The sequence below is a fragment of the Melanaphis sacchari genome, unplaced genomic scaffold (genome assembly GCF_002803265.2).
Source record: "Melanaphis sacchari strain LSU unplaced genomic scaffold, SCAv2.0 Contig4_pilon_pilon, whole genome shotgun sequence".
Taxonomy (NCBI): Eukaryota; Metazoa; Arthropoda; class Insecta; order Hemiptera; family Aphididae; genus Melanaphis; species Melanaphis sacchari.
In genome coordinates this window covers 10611365-10630599 of record NW_020271335.1, presented here as the reverse complement: position 1 = coordinate 10630599, position 19235 = coordinate 10611365, and positions in this window count along the sequence as shown.

Genomic DNA, 19235 nt, shown 5'->3' with positions numbered 1-19235 from the left:
GAATATTCTTTGTTAAGGGTAAAATATTTCACTGAGTGTAATATATCTATGGTTTGTACTATCAGTTTAATAGTTTAATATCGTCATTTTTACTTTGATGCGTAGCGTTTGAACATATTATCATACTTAGCATTAGGTACATACAGTGTAACATGCATTTAAAATATTTATATTAAGTGACTGAATATTGTTTTAGTATATTTTAATACTGATTATTTTTTTGTGTAGCTATGATGATACCTGACATAGAATTATATGAAAATATTCGACTCATTTCAAGTTTATGCAAATTTGATATAAGCTGGTTTATGTACAGTAAACAAGACAATTCACCAAGCAAAGTTGCACTCAAATTTTTCTTAAATTGTATTTTTATTTCAATTTTTTTTAAATGTTTAAATCTACTAATTTTTAAGGTTCATAATGTCCAAAAAATATAGATTTTTTAGGTCAATTAAAATGTAGATACACCAAAGTGAGAGTTATTATAATGGTCATAATTAAAATATAATTTTTATCCTTGTAATTATTTATTGTACATGTAATTTTTTCATAAACTAAAATATGCTTGTTAATATTAATTATTAAAATTTTACTAAATTGTATGCATGACAAGATTTGATTAGAAATTATTATAGTAAAAATAATTTGGCTGACAACAACTTATACATTAAACTTTTCATTGGATATTTTATTCTTGAACGTGTAGAGTCACTTTTTAATATAAATGAAATCTTAAGTTTAAAATTTAAACTAAACCTGAATAAAATGAAAAGTTTTTTATTTTATTTTTATTTTTACAAGATATTTATAATCTATTCAAAGAACAATAAGTGAATTTGATAAGAGTAATAAAACATGAAAGTATGATGGAAGAAGCCACCCATTGATGACACTACCTATTTTGTTTCAGTTTAATAAGGGGATTTTCTAGGATTCATGCATTTACCAGGTCACGACACCAGTTACGTTTAAGTCGTCTGGCGGGATTACCCGGAATCGAAGGGATTGTTAGATTTTTTATAAGAGGGTTAGGATGGTTGGGTAACCTACTGTAGAAACGCTTATAATATAGTTTTGCTTCGTCTTTGACGGAATTCATTCTAAGGTCTTGTTGTATAGAATGGTTGGAGACATAAGGAGGAGCATTAAGTAGTTTCCTTAACGCAATATTTTGAAAAGTTTGGATCTATTGTTGATGTTAGATTTTTTGCATTACCCCAGAGCTGTATGCCATATATCTAGATGGGCTTGATTAGAGATTTATAAATAAGAAGTTTAGTTTTAGTGTTTGTGTATTTATTGTTATTGCAGAAACTTTTTAACAGGCGCAGTCGTAGGTTTAAATTTTGTCTTTTAGATTTAAGGTGAGGGGCCCAGGTAAGTCTGCGATCAAGTGTAAGTACTAAATACTTGACAGTGGAAAAAGTAGGAATTTGAGTGCCATATATAGATACCTCGGGGCAAGGAGAGAGACGAAGTGTGAATGTGGTATGGATAGATTTTGTCTGGTTAATTTTAAATCGCTACTCGGTATACCAGTCTTCAATAAGGATTAGGTGATTCTGAAGATTGTATGAAGCTATTTCCGGATTTGAATTGATAGATATTATTTCCTTATCGTCAGCAAAATGTAAAGTAATTGTACATACTATGTTATTATAATAAGGGTATAGATAAAAAATTATTATTATTATAACCAACTTTTGTCGGGCTTGTTTACGAATTTGAATGATTCCTATTTGTTTACATTTATTACAACCAATCATAATTTTAAAATGCTTACTTTCCACAACTGTATGTTACTCGTATATTCCATTCACGTAAATTTCAATATTAACCTACATGTATGGTCTATAATCTATATATTTATTACAAATTTATAGTTAAGTCATTATTTACTGTGATATTTTAATATATAATGTATCATTATTGACGTTATTATATAGATATAAGTTATTTAAATATTTGATTGAACCTGGCACTCAATAAAGCAAATAATACTACCATAATATGATATAAGTGTATTAAACTAATATTTTTACATTGATACTTGTACGGAATGATCAAAAAATAATTATAATATTATAATCATATTATAGCATTAGTATAGTATTTATTAACACGATTTAACGTGCTATGTGTGTGATAAATATTTGATTATATTTCAAAATTATTTTGATGATAATAAATATTGTTATGGTAAGTATACATTAAAAACGTATCCATTGAATTTAAAAAGTAATTTGTAATTTTATTTATAGGATATAAAAGAACATAAATTCAACAATTTAAAAATAAGAGTGTAAATCCGTAAAAGTCGTTTAATATATTCATGCTATCTACAAAATGCATATATAAAATAAAATTAATAGTTATTAATACATCATTGCTGTGAATATTATCAGAACAGTAAATTAAAAAATCTTGTAAGTAATGTTTATTAGACTAAGGAAAATACGATTCAAACAAAATCACGTTTATAAATAGTTTATAAATTATGAAATAATAATTAATATTGTTAGAAGCTGAAAGATAATTACTTTTTTAAACGCATGATAGGTACCGTATTAATTAAGTTTTATTGTATATTGAACTTAAAGTAATTAAAATTAGTTATAATTTTCTGAACTCAGGACATTAGTGTAATAGTCGATTCGCCGAGTCTTAATGATCTGCTGAAAGCTTTTGACTTAATGGCGTAGTTTTCAGAACATTTTACCACCACTTAATTACATATAACTTTGTTTTATAAGTTGACTAGCCATCATCATTGTTATTGCCGTATTAAACTTTATTACATTATCCACACTTATAATACTAATCAACGTTAACGATATATGAATAAATATTTAGATGATAAAAAAGCCAATTAATTTTGACTATCTTCACAAAAAAAAAAAAATATTTCAATATCATATAAAAATATATAAAAAATAATTGTTTTTAACAAAAAATTATAATTTAGTAAAGATTTTCATTATTTACATTAAATTGTATATATGTATATGGTTATTCATTTTTCATGTATACAGATTGTTTTCCTTTTAACTATACTTTTACTCAAATTCTGATTTTGAAATTTTAAAATAAAGTTGTAACTTAAAAACCATATTTTACACAACATTTTTTAAATAATATTTAAATCATTACAAACCTTTTCATAAAATTGAAATTACATTTTATTCTGTTAACTGACGAATAAATGATTTTTTTTACAAGTAATACTAATGTATCTGGAAATTAAAACGAATTTATTATTAAGTTACTAAACTTTATGCTGAAAAACTTAGTACATTATTAAGTACAATGAATAATTATGAAAATTTAGATTTTTTAGGCATTTTTGTAGTATTAATTTTCTATTATTTTATAATTTGTACAAATATCATAAGTGAGTACTTACCTATGCTAGAATAAATAGTTCATTTATTTTATTTATTTTTTACATAACTATTATTAAAGGCTATTATATAAGGTAAATATTAAGTTAAACAACTCTACAGTTCCAAAACTCACAATTTAAATAAATTTTGTTCTTTTAAAGGATAACACGAGAAGGATAGTAAACTACTCATGGGTATAATACGCAATTATATATTATTTTGTATATAATTTATAAGTTTGCCAGTTTTTTATTTTTTATAATTTTAAGTTGTAGCATTGTGTATAGGTTATACCTATCATATTCAGCGGGTGATTTTATACTTATTCAGTATGTCACAGCCAAAGTGGTTTAAAAGGATTTCATTGCAACATGAAGAGGAGACTGAAAAACGGGTATGTGAAAAAATTACGACTCGACATTTCGTCCTCGAAAGTAAATTCCGCGATGGTTATGATGGTTGTGCAATATCGGAATAAAATAAGACGACTCTTCATGTCACCACCGTAGCACGTTTTGTTTTGCGCGAAACAAATCGTCCGAAAAATGCTTTTTATACACGTCATATAACTAAGCGTATATTATTATGATAATATTTTAATATAATGTGTTATTTATTGTTTTGTTTACGGTCGTAAATCACAACAGCATTCAGCAATCAAAACGTTTGCACATACAGCATATTGTAATTATAATATTACATAGTAATGGACGATGAAAAGGCTTAAAGGCTGATAGTTGCCAAGCATAGGTATATTATATACTAGATTATCGCCGGTCGCCAGTGTTACTGCGACAGTTGTTGCGTAATAGTGTGACGAAAAATTAGTTCGAAGTGGACGTCCAAGGCAACAGGCAAACAAATGAAAAAAAAAACAACACACCGTGTGTCGAATTTCACCCCCCCCCCCCCCCCCGTCGTTTAATTACAATAAAAAGGCGAACCCGCACGTCGACCCCACACGTCGCACAGATGCAAATGGACGCAAAACATCGTCGTCGCGCCACCCTGACAGGATCGTGGACTATATAGTATAACTATATGCACGGATTAATCAAGAGGGGTTGTTACAGCGTTGTGTGTCCATAACGAAGTCCCCGAAAAGTTCGCACGGTTTTAAAACACACACATACCATACTTACTTAAGCATATGTACCTACTATATATAACAATATATAATATATTATATATAATGACATTACAATGCATAGGTAGTGATTGGGGCAGAAAGAAGGTGGCTCACGGGGACTAAGCCTCATCAAATCATCATTCACATTTCCACGTTTGACAAGTGTTTGTCCTTTAAAAGAGTAAATTGTTATAATCCTTAACGATTCGTTATTATTCATTTGTTATGTATATAATATAAATAAAACACACACACATATATATATATATATAATATATATATATATATATATAATGTAATAGATTATATATAAATATACATATAATTTAATGATATGATTTTATGATATTATAAAATGATGATGCTAATGAGTAAAAATTCTATTTTAAAAATCATCATTATTATTAAATAAATAATGAAAACCTAATATTATTGGTCCTTACTCAATTAGTAATATTTTTATTTTATCAAGTTATAAAAACCTAAAATAGGTTTAATTTGAAATTAAAAACAGAATTATTGAGTTATTGGTAGAATTAAAAAAAGGAAAAGGAAATATATAATCATTCTTTTGCAGTACAGTAGGAGTTAGATATACTTCGTCATTAAGGTAATCACTATGTTTGATCATTGCATCCAATTTACTATCAGAAATGGATGTTTACCTATTGCAATTAAACGTTTCATGTTTATGTACTAATTGAGCTCAAAGCATTTTAGGGTCGATAAACCAACGACCAACTGTACCCCGTTATTTTCAGAATTAATAGACGAATTAATAATTAAATAATAACCTTACCTATAATATTTATTTTATTCGGGAGCATAAAACATTATTTTTATAGGAATACATGAATATCAATAGTACATAAATAATTAAATTTAAATTTAAAATAAATGTATTATCTTATTATTCTATATTATACTGTATTAATAAAAATTAAAAAATTAATTTAGATCGATTGGCTATAGTTCCTATTTGATAATAAAGCGTGAAAACTTTCATATTATTATTATTATTTTTTATTTTGTTTTATAGTTTAATGTTTCAGAGGTTAGTGAATTAGATGTCCATTACCATACCTAATATTGGAAGGAAACTAGATTTTGATGAAATCTAGTTTTCAAATATATAGTTAGCGAATTTAATAAAATTTGAATTTGCATTGTGTAGATAAATATATATAAAGTTACTAAACAAAAATTAAATCTAGCAATTTTCCTGTTTCTAAATTTGGATATGTATACTTAGTAGTCCATAGTGTTGGATATAAAAGTTTGTAATAAATGAAATAAACAATTTATCAGAATTATTTGTTTAACAGTAAATTTAATAGTCTGTTCAAAATCAGTAACTTCTATTTTTGGATAAAATTAAAGGTTGAAAATGACACATTTATTAGTAACTCAAAATAAATATTCATGCAGGTAGGCATTTGATAACTTTTTTAGCTATGTATTAGATTTAGTTTAATGTATTTGATTGCATGTCGTTGTGAATTAATTTCAATAGTCTTGATCTATTGCTTTTCTTTTTAAAGAATAAACGACAACTTGTTTGTTAATATTTGCACATGCTTCATGGTTATGATTTAACTGAGAAGTTAAAGCATAGTTTAACTTTTAACAGAAAATAAACTTAAAATACATGACTTAGTTCTACTTTTGTTTTACCAAATTTTTGAGATTTCAAATCATTGAGAAGTAATAACGTTTTAACTTTTACATTAAGAATTTGTTTAAAATTGTACTTATTATAAAGTAACATAAATTATTCAAATTAATACTAATTAATCATCGAGGTATGGTTCTATAATAGTACATATTTTGATCCTTAAATTTCTCTAAATATACGTAAAGAATGAGTTATAAATAAATGGAAATATTGTATAGATTATGAAAGTATTTGGTATCATCATTATGTTATTTAGTAAAAATAATAGTGTATGATTTGAATTTATAGTAACATTTTTTGATAATAATAAAATAATGATGTTTTATAAAAGTCTTGACATTATTAAAAAATATCAAACGTTAAAAAATTGTGTTTTTCTAAAACAAAAAATATTTATTTAGAATCATACAGTTATCAGTTGGTTTATGTCATGTACATTTTAATTTTCAATTAATTAATTGTAAGAAAAAATTAAAAATACTAGGAACTTGGATTCTAGTCGATTTATAAATGACTCTATCTATATTGTATAAAGAATAAAAATCATCTGTTATTATTCGCTGTATGGGATCACACGTTTTTCATATACATTTTTATCAATCTGCTTTAATAAACTTAACACCGACAAAATAAATCTATAGTAGATTTTTTTCATTATAAAATTTAAAAATAAATATACCTACTTGTTAACTAAATTTACTCTAATTCTTAATCTAGTAAATCAAGTAGTCACAAAACATTATAAAAAATTTCACTCTAAATTACAATGTCTCTTTGACCCTTTAATTGCTGAACTTACTTCCAACTCACTTCCTAGTAATCCCCCACGCCGTCTAAAGAGAAATTGGTGTCGTGATTTATTAAATGATTGATGGTTTATAGCATTTAATTTAAATTTAATTTATATTAAGTTAATAATTAATAAATAAATAAAATAACGTTGGGTTCTATCACTGGATGGCCTCCCTTCTCATGTGTTCAGGTTATAAAAAAATGTATGTATGTGTTCAAATTTGCTTATTATGCCTTGTAGCATAGATTGTAAATATTCTTAAAAATTCTCAATCTAATAAGTAATAATAATGCATAGTTGGTTCTGTTGAATTGACATTTACTAAATAGCGTCATAGATTATAGAAAGAAAACAAATTATGCGGTGATATATTCGGAATATAATTATTTAAAATATCATTTAGTTGGCATAATTAGTTATCCGTATGTCGGTACTGTCGATAAATAATAACTTAATTTTCATGCCGAGTAAAATTATTGAATATTTTAAACACTTATAATTTTTATTTTTAAAAACGTAAAAATCATTATGCGAAGGGATGTTGAACATCGCACCTTCTCTGTGAATACGCTATTGTATAGCTGGTAAACGTCCAAAAAACTTGGCGATTCGTTCAAAGGGTAATAATAAGTATGTGTTTATTATACTCGTAATATAATATACTTAATGTAGTTTATAATAATAATAAATTCTCAGTGCATATACGGCCGAAATATAATATAAACAATGTATTATATGTTTTGCAACACTTCGGTATAAAAAAAAAAAAGGTTATAAAAGGCGCTGTACGTATAAGTATGTTATTATTATTATACAAGATAGTGTGTGTTGTTTTTTTGCTTTTCTCGACATTTCAGCATTTTGACCCCATTTGATTGACTTATTCGGCGAGAGCTTTAGGAATGCCAGTTTAGTGCGGAGACTTTGGGTGCGATGACGGAGGAATGAGATAGAAAGTGTATTTTTAACCTTTGAAAATGTTTTCATTAAAATAAACAAAATATATATGATAATAAAAATTTGTAATTGTATGTTTTAAAGAAATATTATAATTCCAGAGTATAACTTAATATAATAATATAAGATAGAAAACGTGTTGTTCAAGTAAGTCAAGAAAAGACATCTCTGTGATTTTTGTTTTTCATTATTATATCGCCATTGCTCGTTGCATCATCATTAAACCCAGATTTTCGATGTCAATAAATCCCTTCAACAGATCTAACGACTACAATAGCCATTGAACGCATACTTAGTCTTAACATTTTAACAATAGGTATAGATAATCAAACATTCTGATTAGAATTGTGTCGTTGAGTCATTTATTTCGAGATAGAAAATTGAATGACTGATACAGTGTAATTAGAAACCCATTTTTTAATATCGTATTTGCAGGTATTTAAGACGAATAGTCAAATAGAATACGAGGATTACAGTCGAAATGTGTATTTTAAATCGAAAAATAGATCATACTCGTATAATGAGTATAGTATATATTTATTGTATACTTTGAATATTTCTTTTAATATATAATAGGTAATTAGAGTGTAATGATTTTTTTTTATGATATTATAGATTAGAGACATAAAATAGTGATACATTTTCAATCTAACTTATCCTACAGTTATAAAAAAAGAAATATATCATTTTGAAACTTCTTGTTCAATATTTTATAATTTAAATGATATGAAATATTATACTCCATTTATATTTCGTTAAATTAAAATATTATTCGTAGTAGTTTTAGTGACCGTGACTATTTAAGTACAGTTAATATAAATGTCTCAGTCGGTATCAGTTTTCTAATAACTGTAATTTACCTTAGGTGTATTATCTTTTGAGTTATGCTAAAATAAATAAATGGAATGTTATTACGAAGATTGATGGTGAATTAGAGAAGTTATAAATAACATGACTTATCATTTACTTATTATTATTACAAGAGGAATTAAATCAAAGTATGTTAAAAATATTATGTATAACAAAATTTAGATTCCCCTCACATAATTTCACAATTATTTATCAAAGTAATTTAGTATAATGATAAAGACGAAGACAAACAAGTCTGAGATAAAGAAACACCATGTAACGACATTTTTAATTTATTACTTTCTTTGTAGGTTATTTGCATTTCGAGGTTTGATATTAGAAATGTAACATAATATTATTTTGAAAATAAAGATTCAACATGCCACATTAATGTAAAATTGGTAGCAAAATAATATTTAATGCATCCAACATCCACTCTGGTAACGTATTACATGCACTTTTTTAAACATTTTATACTGTTTTATAAATGTATAATTATTAATTTAATTATTTATAAATTATATTGTTTAATATAAAAAAAAATAATAGATTAAAGTTAAAATTTATCATAAAAACATTTAACACAGAAAAATTATACTTATAGCTTTTTACTGTAGGTATACTTTTGTTTAGACATTCCATAAAAATACATTTTTTGTGTTTATAGTTAAAATATGCAGTAGAATGCAATGTATTTAAATATGTAAAATAAAAATATAGATAATATTATGAATTGAAATATGATAATTTATGAAGGATAAATCTGTTATATGACTGTTGTATAATTGCTGCCTTGCGCAGTTTAGGTCGTCTTCGGTTCGTTTTTAGTATTCACAACAATAGCTCTCGTAACAGCTCAATATTATCTATGTTATTTTTTTGGTATAATGGAAGGGTGAATATTGTATGATACGTGAGAGGATTTCTGCCAATTATAGCAAATCTAAAAATAAAACATTGGAATATGTTCAGGACGTTTTAGGTTTGAACTTTGAGTTATAATACCATAATCCTATATTCTTAATGCAATCGTCCTGTATGACGTTAAATGTATATTAAATATATTCGAATAAAACCCTCTTGCAACTACTGGTAGCGTTCATCTTAGTGGGGGTAGATTTTCATAGAATTTAAAACGTGGAATACCTTCAACCTACGTCCGCGAAGACTTAACCGCCGTTGTGGACAGTATCGACGAATTCTCCAACTGAGCTGCGCCCTTCTAAATCTTCGTGAGACTTTTATTTTATTAAATTATCATATTGTACGTGTAGGTAGGTCGAGTTTAATGATGAACCTTCTATCGTATAACAATGTGTGCATTTAAAGTTTACTGCACGAAGGAAACCGGAAAACTTGCTGCTGATCGCATTTTAAAACGACAAGTAGTCGCATTGACACGTGAGTGCAAAGATATCTCTGGAACATGTGGCTTAAATGGCGATACATAGTATGGTTATATTTATACGAATATATTTTATATTTTACTGTCGTATATTAAGTATCTATGCTTAAATTTTAGTGTATAATGAGTATTGGAATATTTTATTTATTTATTTTTATTTTTTGATTGTATTAATATTTTTCCCAACATAATACACTACTTAAACTGATAAGGTAAGGAATATTTTGTGAAAAATACATTTTCAAGCAAAATATTTTGGGTCACGATTAACCACCGCTCTTTCTTTCTTTGACTTCTCTCATCTCTGTGTACGCCACTGTTGTTGATTAAAATTATCTTGAATGTATTACGGTCATACGAAGTGGACTCGTCAGTAAGGTTTGTAATTAGTTAACCGGTAAGAGATTTTTAAAATTTTTTATTTACATAAATCGTGTAAATATAATATTTAATCATGGATAATAGTAAACTCGTTATTCTGCTGCTGCCACCCGTATGTTAGTCACGCACAGAGTATTAACATAAAACAAAATAGAGGGAGTTATGTGTGTAATTTGTAGAAATTTAGTTATTCAATTATCAACACTATACGAATTTGATTTATTTATAAATATGTTGACAACAAAGTCAGCATAGGAAAATACAAACTAGTATTGAGAGGGACATAGTGATGGTGCGGTGTTTTTATTTATTCTAATTCCTAGGCCATCTTTGTTTTTAATGTTACGTCTGTATTATAAAAAATAAATTTAATCAGTTTCGCACAGTCGTCCATCACGAACGTGAACGTTTGTAGGTATGTTTCCTATATACAGTTTACACTTCACAGTAAAAACATATAACACAAAAGTTGTGATCAATGGCAGATTTTCTGTGTGACCGCATTGCAGATGCAACGATAGTTTGTTAATATTTAAACTCTTCAAATGCACTTTCTTGGTGGACAATTTACCTACGCTCAAATATAGTTTTGACTAGCCAAGTATAAAAGGTAAGTTGGAACTAGTATGTATTTGTGTATAGTATGGTTTTCTTAAAAGTAAATACATCTTATTTTCTCAAAAAGAAGTTCAAACATTTTTTTCAAATATTTTTTACTTTTTTATTTTAATTTAATTTTATTTGTTTTTAATAACTAGAAATCATTGTAAAACAACATTATGAAAAAAACCTATAGATATTAATACATATTTAAATATTTTAAATTATTGTCATTTGTTTTTAAACATTTTGAATAATAGTATACATTTTTAATTTTATAAATTGAAACAAAATATTTTTTTGACAATTTCAATAATACGTGAAAATCATCTAATTTTAATCAACTAACAAGTAACGAACAGTTAATTAATTATAAATTGCTTATAGTTTTTATGGTTGTTTTAGTGAAGTGTTACAGCCACAAAAAGAATACTCGGGTAGATACCTATAAAAATGTCAATCAATCATATATTTTTTTTCACATTTATTTGAACTTGACAACATTTAAATTTATTTAAAATAAGTAACAATGTGAAAAGGTTATTTTTATAAATATGACTATTTTGTTAAGAGTCTGCTCATTTAATTTTTAGTACAACAACTAACAATAATTAACTTTATAAGTGAAATTCAATTTATATGTATTAAATTTCTAAAAAAAATTAAAAATGCCATTCAAAAAAAAAAAAAAAATGAAAGCGTATAAAATAATAATAATAAAAAATAATAAAATACAATCTTTTTTTCAAAAATTAAAATAGTGAAGCTGTTGAATTTTTTTATCATTGAAAACAGTTTTATTTAATTTAAAATAATGTTTCAATTACAAACGAAAGTAAAATTATATAAAATATTACGTAAAGTATTTAATCGATAGATCAGAAATGGATTAATGGCAATCACAACCTCAAAGACGTGGCGAATAATCGGCAAATTCTATAAATTGCATCTCCAAAAAAATGTCATAATATAGTTTATTATATCAAGTAAATACGGCCCATGTATTTTAAAAACATAAGTAAATTGCGTCCGGGGTATATTTGGATGTACCTGCGTAAGTTGCAGATTGAAATATTTCGATTTACAGTGGGTTGTACAATAATTTAAAGATAAATATTATTCTTTGATTGATGTATATAATAATATGTTCACTCATATAATATTGCTAGCAGTTAGTGTGCGTTTGATTGTAGCTTTTACGGTGCGTATTTCTACGTTGGTCTATGGTTTACTAGTGTGTATTTTTTTTCGATCTAATAATAATGACCGTTATTAAAAGCGAAAGGAATAAAAAGTTGAAAGGTGGTTTTAAACTTTGTTTTCATAATTTGCTAACAAACTATACTTAACATTTGGTGCATTACAGTTAAAACGTGTAATTGTTTTTCTGAAATTTAATGATAATAATATTTGTATGCATGATTTTACAGATCACAATCAAGCACAAATATCGGAACAAATAATAATGAACAGAAACTTAACAATCATTTAAAAAGAAAAGTTGTCGATAATATGTTTACTAGACCATATTTGTAGATGGTACCTACATTAAAGAGTTGTCCAAAATTATATCATCAACTATTTATCGTTCATTGTACAGTAAATCAGTTTTATGTTCGTTTATATTTTACTACCTTCGAAGATTACACAGTACTATTTGCGAAAATTTCAGCATTTAGTTATAGAGTGTAAAAATAAATAACTTAAAATTCAAAAAAATAAATATTTATGCATGATAAAATGTACAAATTGCAAGCAAAAGTAATTAATTAGATTATGTGCGGGAATTATCTTACAATTTTTTACCAATTTCTTAGTAATACAGTTTTCAATTACATAACGATTAATTTACGTATGCAAAAAAATATATTTATTTAAAAATATCTTAGACCAAAATATACGTATATTTCAAATACACCCAATTTACGCTTGTATAAAATACACCTGAGTCATAATTTATACAAAAAAATTATAATGGGACGTAATGTACAGTGTGACCCAATATTTTAAATCGTATTAAAGTTTTAATATTAAATGAGTTTTATTTTTAAATATTTAAGAGGTACCTGTTTAATATCTTATTTTTATTATCTCATTCTATATTTCTATGGCTAAATCTATTCAATTAAATTTCAATTGCATGGAAATATCAGTTAAATCATGAAAAAAATATACACGTTTCAAAAACTATATAAAAACAAGTCGTTTTGAACGCGCACGCATCTACTGATAGGAACTAATGGGAAACTTTTCACGCGTGCTAAACTATTTCACGTTGGTCGGTCAAGAAAAAAACTTACGTAGGATTCTCGAGAAAAATAAATGTACCATTTTGGTGTATGAACGCCCAACGCGTGGAAACCAAGCGATTTTAGACGTTTTGTCTCGAGATGGACATGCTAAAAAAAAAAATAGCGCACTCGAACAGAATTCGATCAGAAGTGAGACGAATGTAAAATGCTGATGGCATGGTGGGGGCAGGTTTTTTTGCTCTCTCGTAACAATGCCGAACAAATGACTCGTAAAATTATCGGCGGTGGTCGGTGGTGAAGGTGGTGGAAGTGATGGCGAATCGGACCTATCTCCCCGGGGCGGCCGGCCGATAATTTGCAATTTGTCGCGGCCGTCCGATTACACCCCGTCGAGCTGCTCTCGCCAAACGCCCTCGACGGGGCGAAAAATGTGCCACACGTCGTGCGCACATATAATATTATATATAGGTATATATTATACACATTTATATGTGTATACGTGCATAAACTAACGATTGACCGCCGCCTGTAAGCTGCTAAGGTCAGTGCGTTTTATTTTATAATAATAATATATGTTATATGCGCCGCTGGGTTCGTTGCACTCGCAGCGCGCATTCGAGTGCATCATATTCGGGTTATTTTATTGCGATTTCAGAACGACCTGTACATCTCTTATCGTTGTACTGAATAGTATGACTGGAAAGTATAGCCATCAATCGCGCAAGTCTCAAATAAATTTATTCTTCGGAGTAGGAAGTGTTGTTCTTCTGTCTGGATGTGTTCAATAGGTGTAAGAACGTTTAATTCTGTGATATACCAATAAGTATTAATAATAGTTAAATATAATATCTACATTTAAGTGATTTATTTATAATACTGATTATAGAAATAGTTATTAAAAAAAAAAAAAAAAAACACATGCCGTAGTCCCCTGCCCTACCCGTGCATGCTAATGGACTGCATATACTTATAATGCCAATTCAATATTTATTTATTTTTTGTCAATTATAAATTATTACAAGAACAAGTATGCGGGCACCTTATTTTTTTACATTTTTACCAATCTGAGGTATCCCGGAGAAAATGCCCACGTTAACTTAAATTTTAAACACGTCCTTGGTGGTATATAGGACAATAAATTGGTAATTCCAAGATAATGCGTTAAACTATTTTTGATCATACCATTATACGCAATAAGAATTAAAATAGACATTTGCCTTTCTTTACGCAACCCCTCACGAAATTTAAGTTGGGTTACTCTTTCTATTAATATATGTATTTTGGTGCGGATCTTGTGCCAAAATGAGTTTCGATTAACCTAAAATATTCATTGACTTTCAAAAATTTCGTTTATACTCAAAATCAAATCTAAAATTAGGAGGTGAGGTGCCAGGGTCATGTTTTTATCAATATTATTACGTACAGATACCGTGATAATGAACCTGCTAGCATAAATATTGTTATAAAACCAAAACGTACGAAAGGATTTCGAAATTGTTTGTCGAATGCAAATCACTTTAATTTATTTAAAATATAAATTAATAAAGATCGTCACAAACGAACGAGAACTCAAACCAAACTGATTTAACTAACTCTAACGAACATATTATTATATTGTATTATATAAACAAGCGAAGAAAGTATACCGGGAGGAAAAAAAAATTAACCACTTTATTGGATTGCCACGTAAGAAAGTAGAAATAATTTACGTTCAACGAATAACAAATTCTCGACACGGACGGGTTTTAACAAAGTTAAAAATTGATTGCGATGATAAGTTTTTCCATGATAAACTCGTGAGTTGAATTGTCTTTAGTAATTTATTTATTTTTGTAATAGGTTTTTATAAAAAAAAAAATAGGTAGGTAAGTCATTCAAAATTCTAAGTACTTAGTTACTAAGTTGGTTAGAAATGAATATAATTGATCGTTGCTGATTCTTTTCGTCTATAAACAGTATAAATTTAATATTAAAAAGACAAAATTAACACTTATTATTTTGAAAAGTATTAACTTTTCTTTAATAATTTAAATTACATGAAATTCAAAGGTTTTGTAATATGCAATGCATTTAGTTTACACGTGTAGAATATTCAATCGATATTATTTTTTTTATTATTATTGATATTTTTTTCAAATTTGGATTTAGGGGCTAAATTAAGCGAGGGCTAAAATAAAGTCGTAGTAAAAACATGTATACTTGTTACGATTTTTACTTAAAAAGAATAATATTATCGGACCAATCATCTAAACTAGGGTGACCATATTTAAAAAATTAAAAAAACAAGACAAAAGAATAATCATAATATTTTTAAATTAATATTAATTATTATATATATTTTTTTTTTGTTGGTTTTTAACTGTGGAAAAATATAATTTTAAATTATTAAACATTAAAATTTAGACACATAAAAACATTATTTTGAACAACATAAAATAACATGGTTAAATTAAATTAATACTTTTTAAAATTTCCTTTAATCGCGTATTTTATTATTTTACTAAAAAAAAAAAAAAATGTAAATTTTAGAAACGTATCGAGTTATTGAACTTATTATTTATATGTTATTAATTAATTATCAGCTGTAGATTTGAAATGGCATTTCAAGGCGGATGGTATGTTATGAACGTAATTGAATTTCATTATCGGATATTATATTTTTAATAACGAGAGAGTAGCATACAATCTGATAGTCACTACCTGAGAATCGTTAATCGATTATTATTGCAAGTGACCAATCGCAAGTCTCGTATAGGCAACATGGCCGTCTCGAATATCGGTTATACATACTTATAAATAAATTTTGTGTATTATCATTATATATTTTTTTATATGTAACTTGGTTAATAACAAACACAAGCTAATAATCACACTTCGTTACGTTTAAGGCTAAACAATTTTTTAAATACATTACCATTGTGTAATTCATTTTTCGAAATTGTGTTTTGTTCAAAGTAATGCATTCTTGTATAATCGACGTAGGTATATAATGTTATGTTTTTCTAGTAATTTATAACTGAAAATAATATTGTTACGTATTTTAATTTTAGATCGAAGATAATTATATCGTAGATATAAAAACAAAAAAAATTAACATGAAAAATATTATATTAGTTTAATTGTTATGTTTAAGTCTGGCTGGTAATATATATTTAATTGTGCAACTAGTAAGTACTAAGTTTAGAATGTATAAAAATTATTATAATTTTTAATTTTTTTTTTAACGAACCCAAGAAGAAAACGATTATAGAAAACGAAAAATCAGTATTAAAAGAAATTGAGTAGATTAATGAAAAAAATAATGAAGTAGAACAACAAGGATTACCAAATGTAGAAACCGCGGATAAAAATTATAGCAAACTTTTGTTAGCCCTTGCTAAAAGGTTCCCCAAAATATATGATGCCATAAGACAAAATACTTCGAAAAACAAAGAACATTCTTATACAAATAATACAATCAAACATTTCAACTAGTCTAGTTATGGTAATATTGGTGGCCTTAGTAATGGTAATAACACAATTATTACTATTAATATGAACAATTATAATAATACGAATGATAAAATCCATCTTAAAAAAAGGCCATCAAAACCGCTGCTCATAAGTCACACTGTCTAGTGAATTGCCGGTAAATCTCCTGAACCCAACAAGCACCACCAATCCATGTCAATAGTATATTTTAGTACGTTTTGGATCCCCCGAAAAAACCGGTGAATCCAGCTACCCTCCCCAGCCTATAGCTTTATGCTATCACGTTCATACCCGGGCATGCTCGGCCCAGCCCCTCCCTTCCCATCCATGTCTATCACTAAGGGCTGTGCCCTTCTTCCATTCGTCCTATCGTGTGGTATCCACCCTTATAAGTACAGTTGTATTAATAACTTATGTAAAATAAAGGCATGATGTATATAAAAATTATTTTTTTATTCGTTGAATTAATATTAAGTTTGACAATAAATATTTACATTGTTCTTACTTCGCCATTAAATAGATTATAAGTTATAATTTGGTCGTGTAATATTAAGCAATATGCCGAAATGGAGGCTGAAACGCTACTTAGGTCTCATCTCAATCCTTAGATCAACAGCTGACGTTTTTACATTATCGTTCTGTCTGCTCATACAGTCATATCCTCAACTATGATCGGTGATAGTTTTTTTTAAATCTAATGGAGTCAATAGAGTAGTAACGTTATCTCGACCATAGTAGGATTTCTGGAACTCGGTATATGCGCGATATAATGTAGCTATCTTGTTCTTATTAAAGTCGCTTTGAAAATCTTCGTAGGGTAATAATTCAGAATTTAAATAAATCTTCAAGTTTTTGATTTTACAATGACCAAAACATTACATTGCTTTACTCATACGGTTTTTCCTATCAGTTTGAAATCCGTTTATAGCATACCAAGGTTTTTCTAAAAGAAGATATTTCAAAATATGTGTGACAAGTGACAACGCTTGTGCTCAACATGGAGCTATTATAATTGAGATATACTTAGAGTAATAAAATATTTATTTATAAATAATAAAATAATAATCATTTTATAAGGAATATGTTATGGTTGGTAAATATAATACTATTATACGTAGATATATGGTTTACGTCGTCGACAACAATGTGATTTAGTAATAATTATGGTAAAAATAAGAATTCAAAAATACTATTGAAAAGTATAGTTTGTATATTATTCTATTCAATAATGTCATACAAAAATACTGTAAAAAACGACTTTTTCCTAAAATTAATTTCAAAAGTTATAGATTATAACAGTAAGGTAAAAAACGGGATTAATACGGGACAGATTTGAAAATACAGACAAAAAGCGTCTTGAAAGAAGATTATCAAGACAACAGAACTTAAAGTTGAAATAAAGGACAATTCTGTATAAAACAAGACGTATGGTCACTCGATCTAATCTACACACAGCATTTCTTAAAGTAATGGCTGCTGGTGGTCGTTAAAAATTACATCCCCTAATACGTGGGACGTGTTCGATTGGTTACTTGAAAAAAGTTAAACACACGCAAGAGTATACTTACTTTTTATTTCTCTTTTATTTTTTCTTAAGAAAAAAAAAAAAAAACAAACCTGTAGTAGGCGTCGCAGTCACGAGTTAGAGGACTTAAGATACGCATCATTTCAAATGTATTTATATTTTTAAAAGTGTGTCTTGTATTCTGTAAGATTTCTCATGATCTTAGTAGGACGTTACTTCAGTTATGATTAAGGTTTTGTAATATATTAACGATAATTTACAAATATAATATTGTTTACGATTTCCGTTCGTCGTACAGTGTTTTATAGAAATCGGTTAGAATTAAAGTAAATTAATTTTTTAACAAGTTTTATCGCATCACTATAATAATTAAATAAAAATGTTTGTGTGTGTATGTGTGTGTGTAGATATGCAAATATATTGTATTTTATGATTAAAAAAAATGGTTGATTCGAATGCAGACCATAACTTGGCCAGGCATACGTTTAGAGAACTTACATATATATTTAATGTTTGTATAACGAAGAAACACCGTCAAACGAACAATTTTGGAAAATATGCTGCAATAATAAACGGTGTAACTTATGTAAAGTATTTATAGTGTGCAATTTAATTTACATGTATATAATTTGGTATACCATCAATAGATAGTGGTCAATTGATAGGGCGACAATAGATAGTGGACAATAGATCGCCCGAAAATTGATCGTATACGACAATTGATAGTATACAACGATTTCGATACAATTTTCATTTTATTAAATTATAATTTACTTAATTATGAGTTTAAAATATATAAAGAGTGAAAGAGG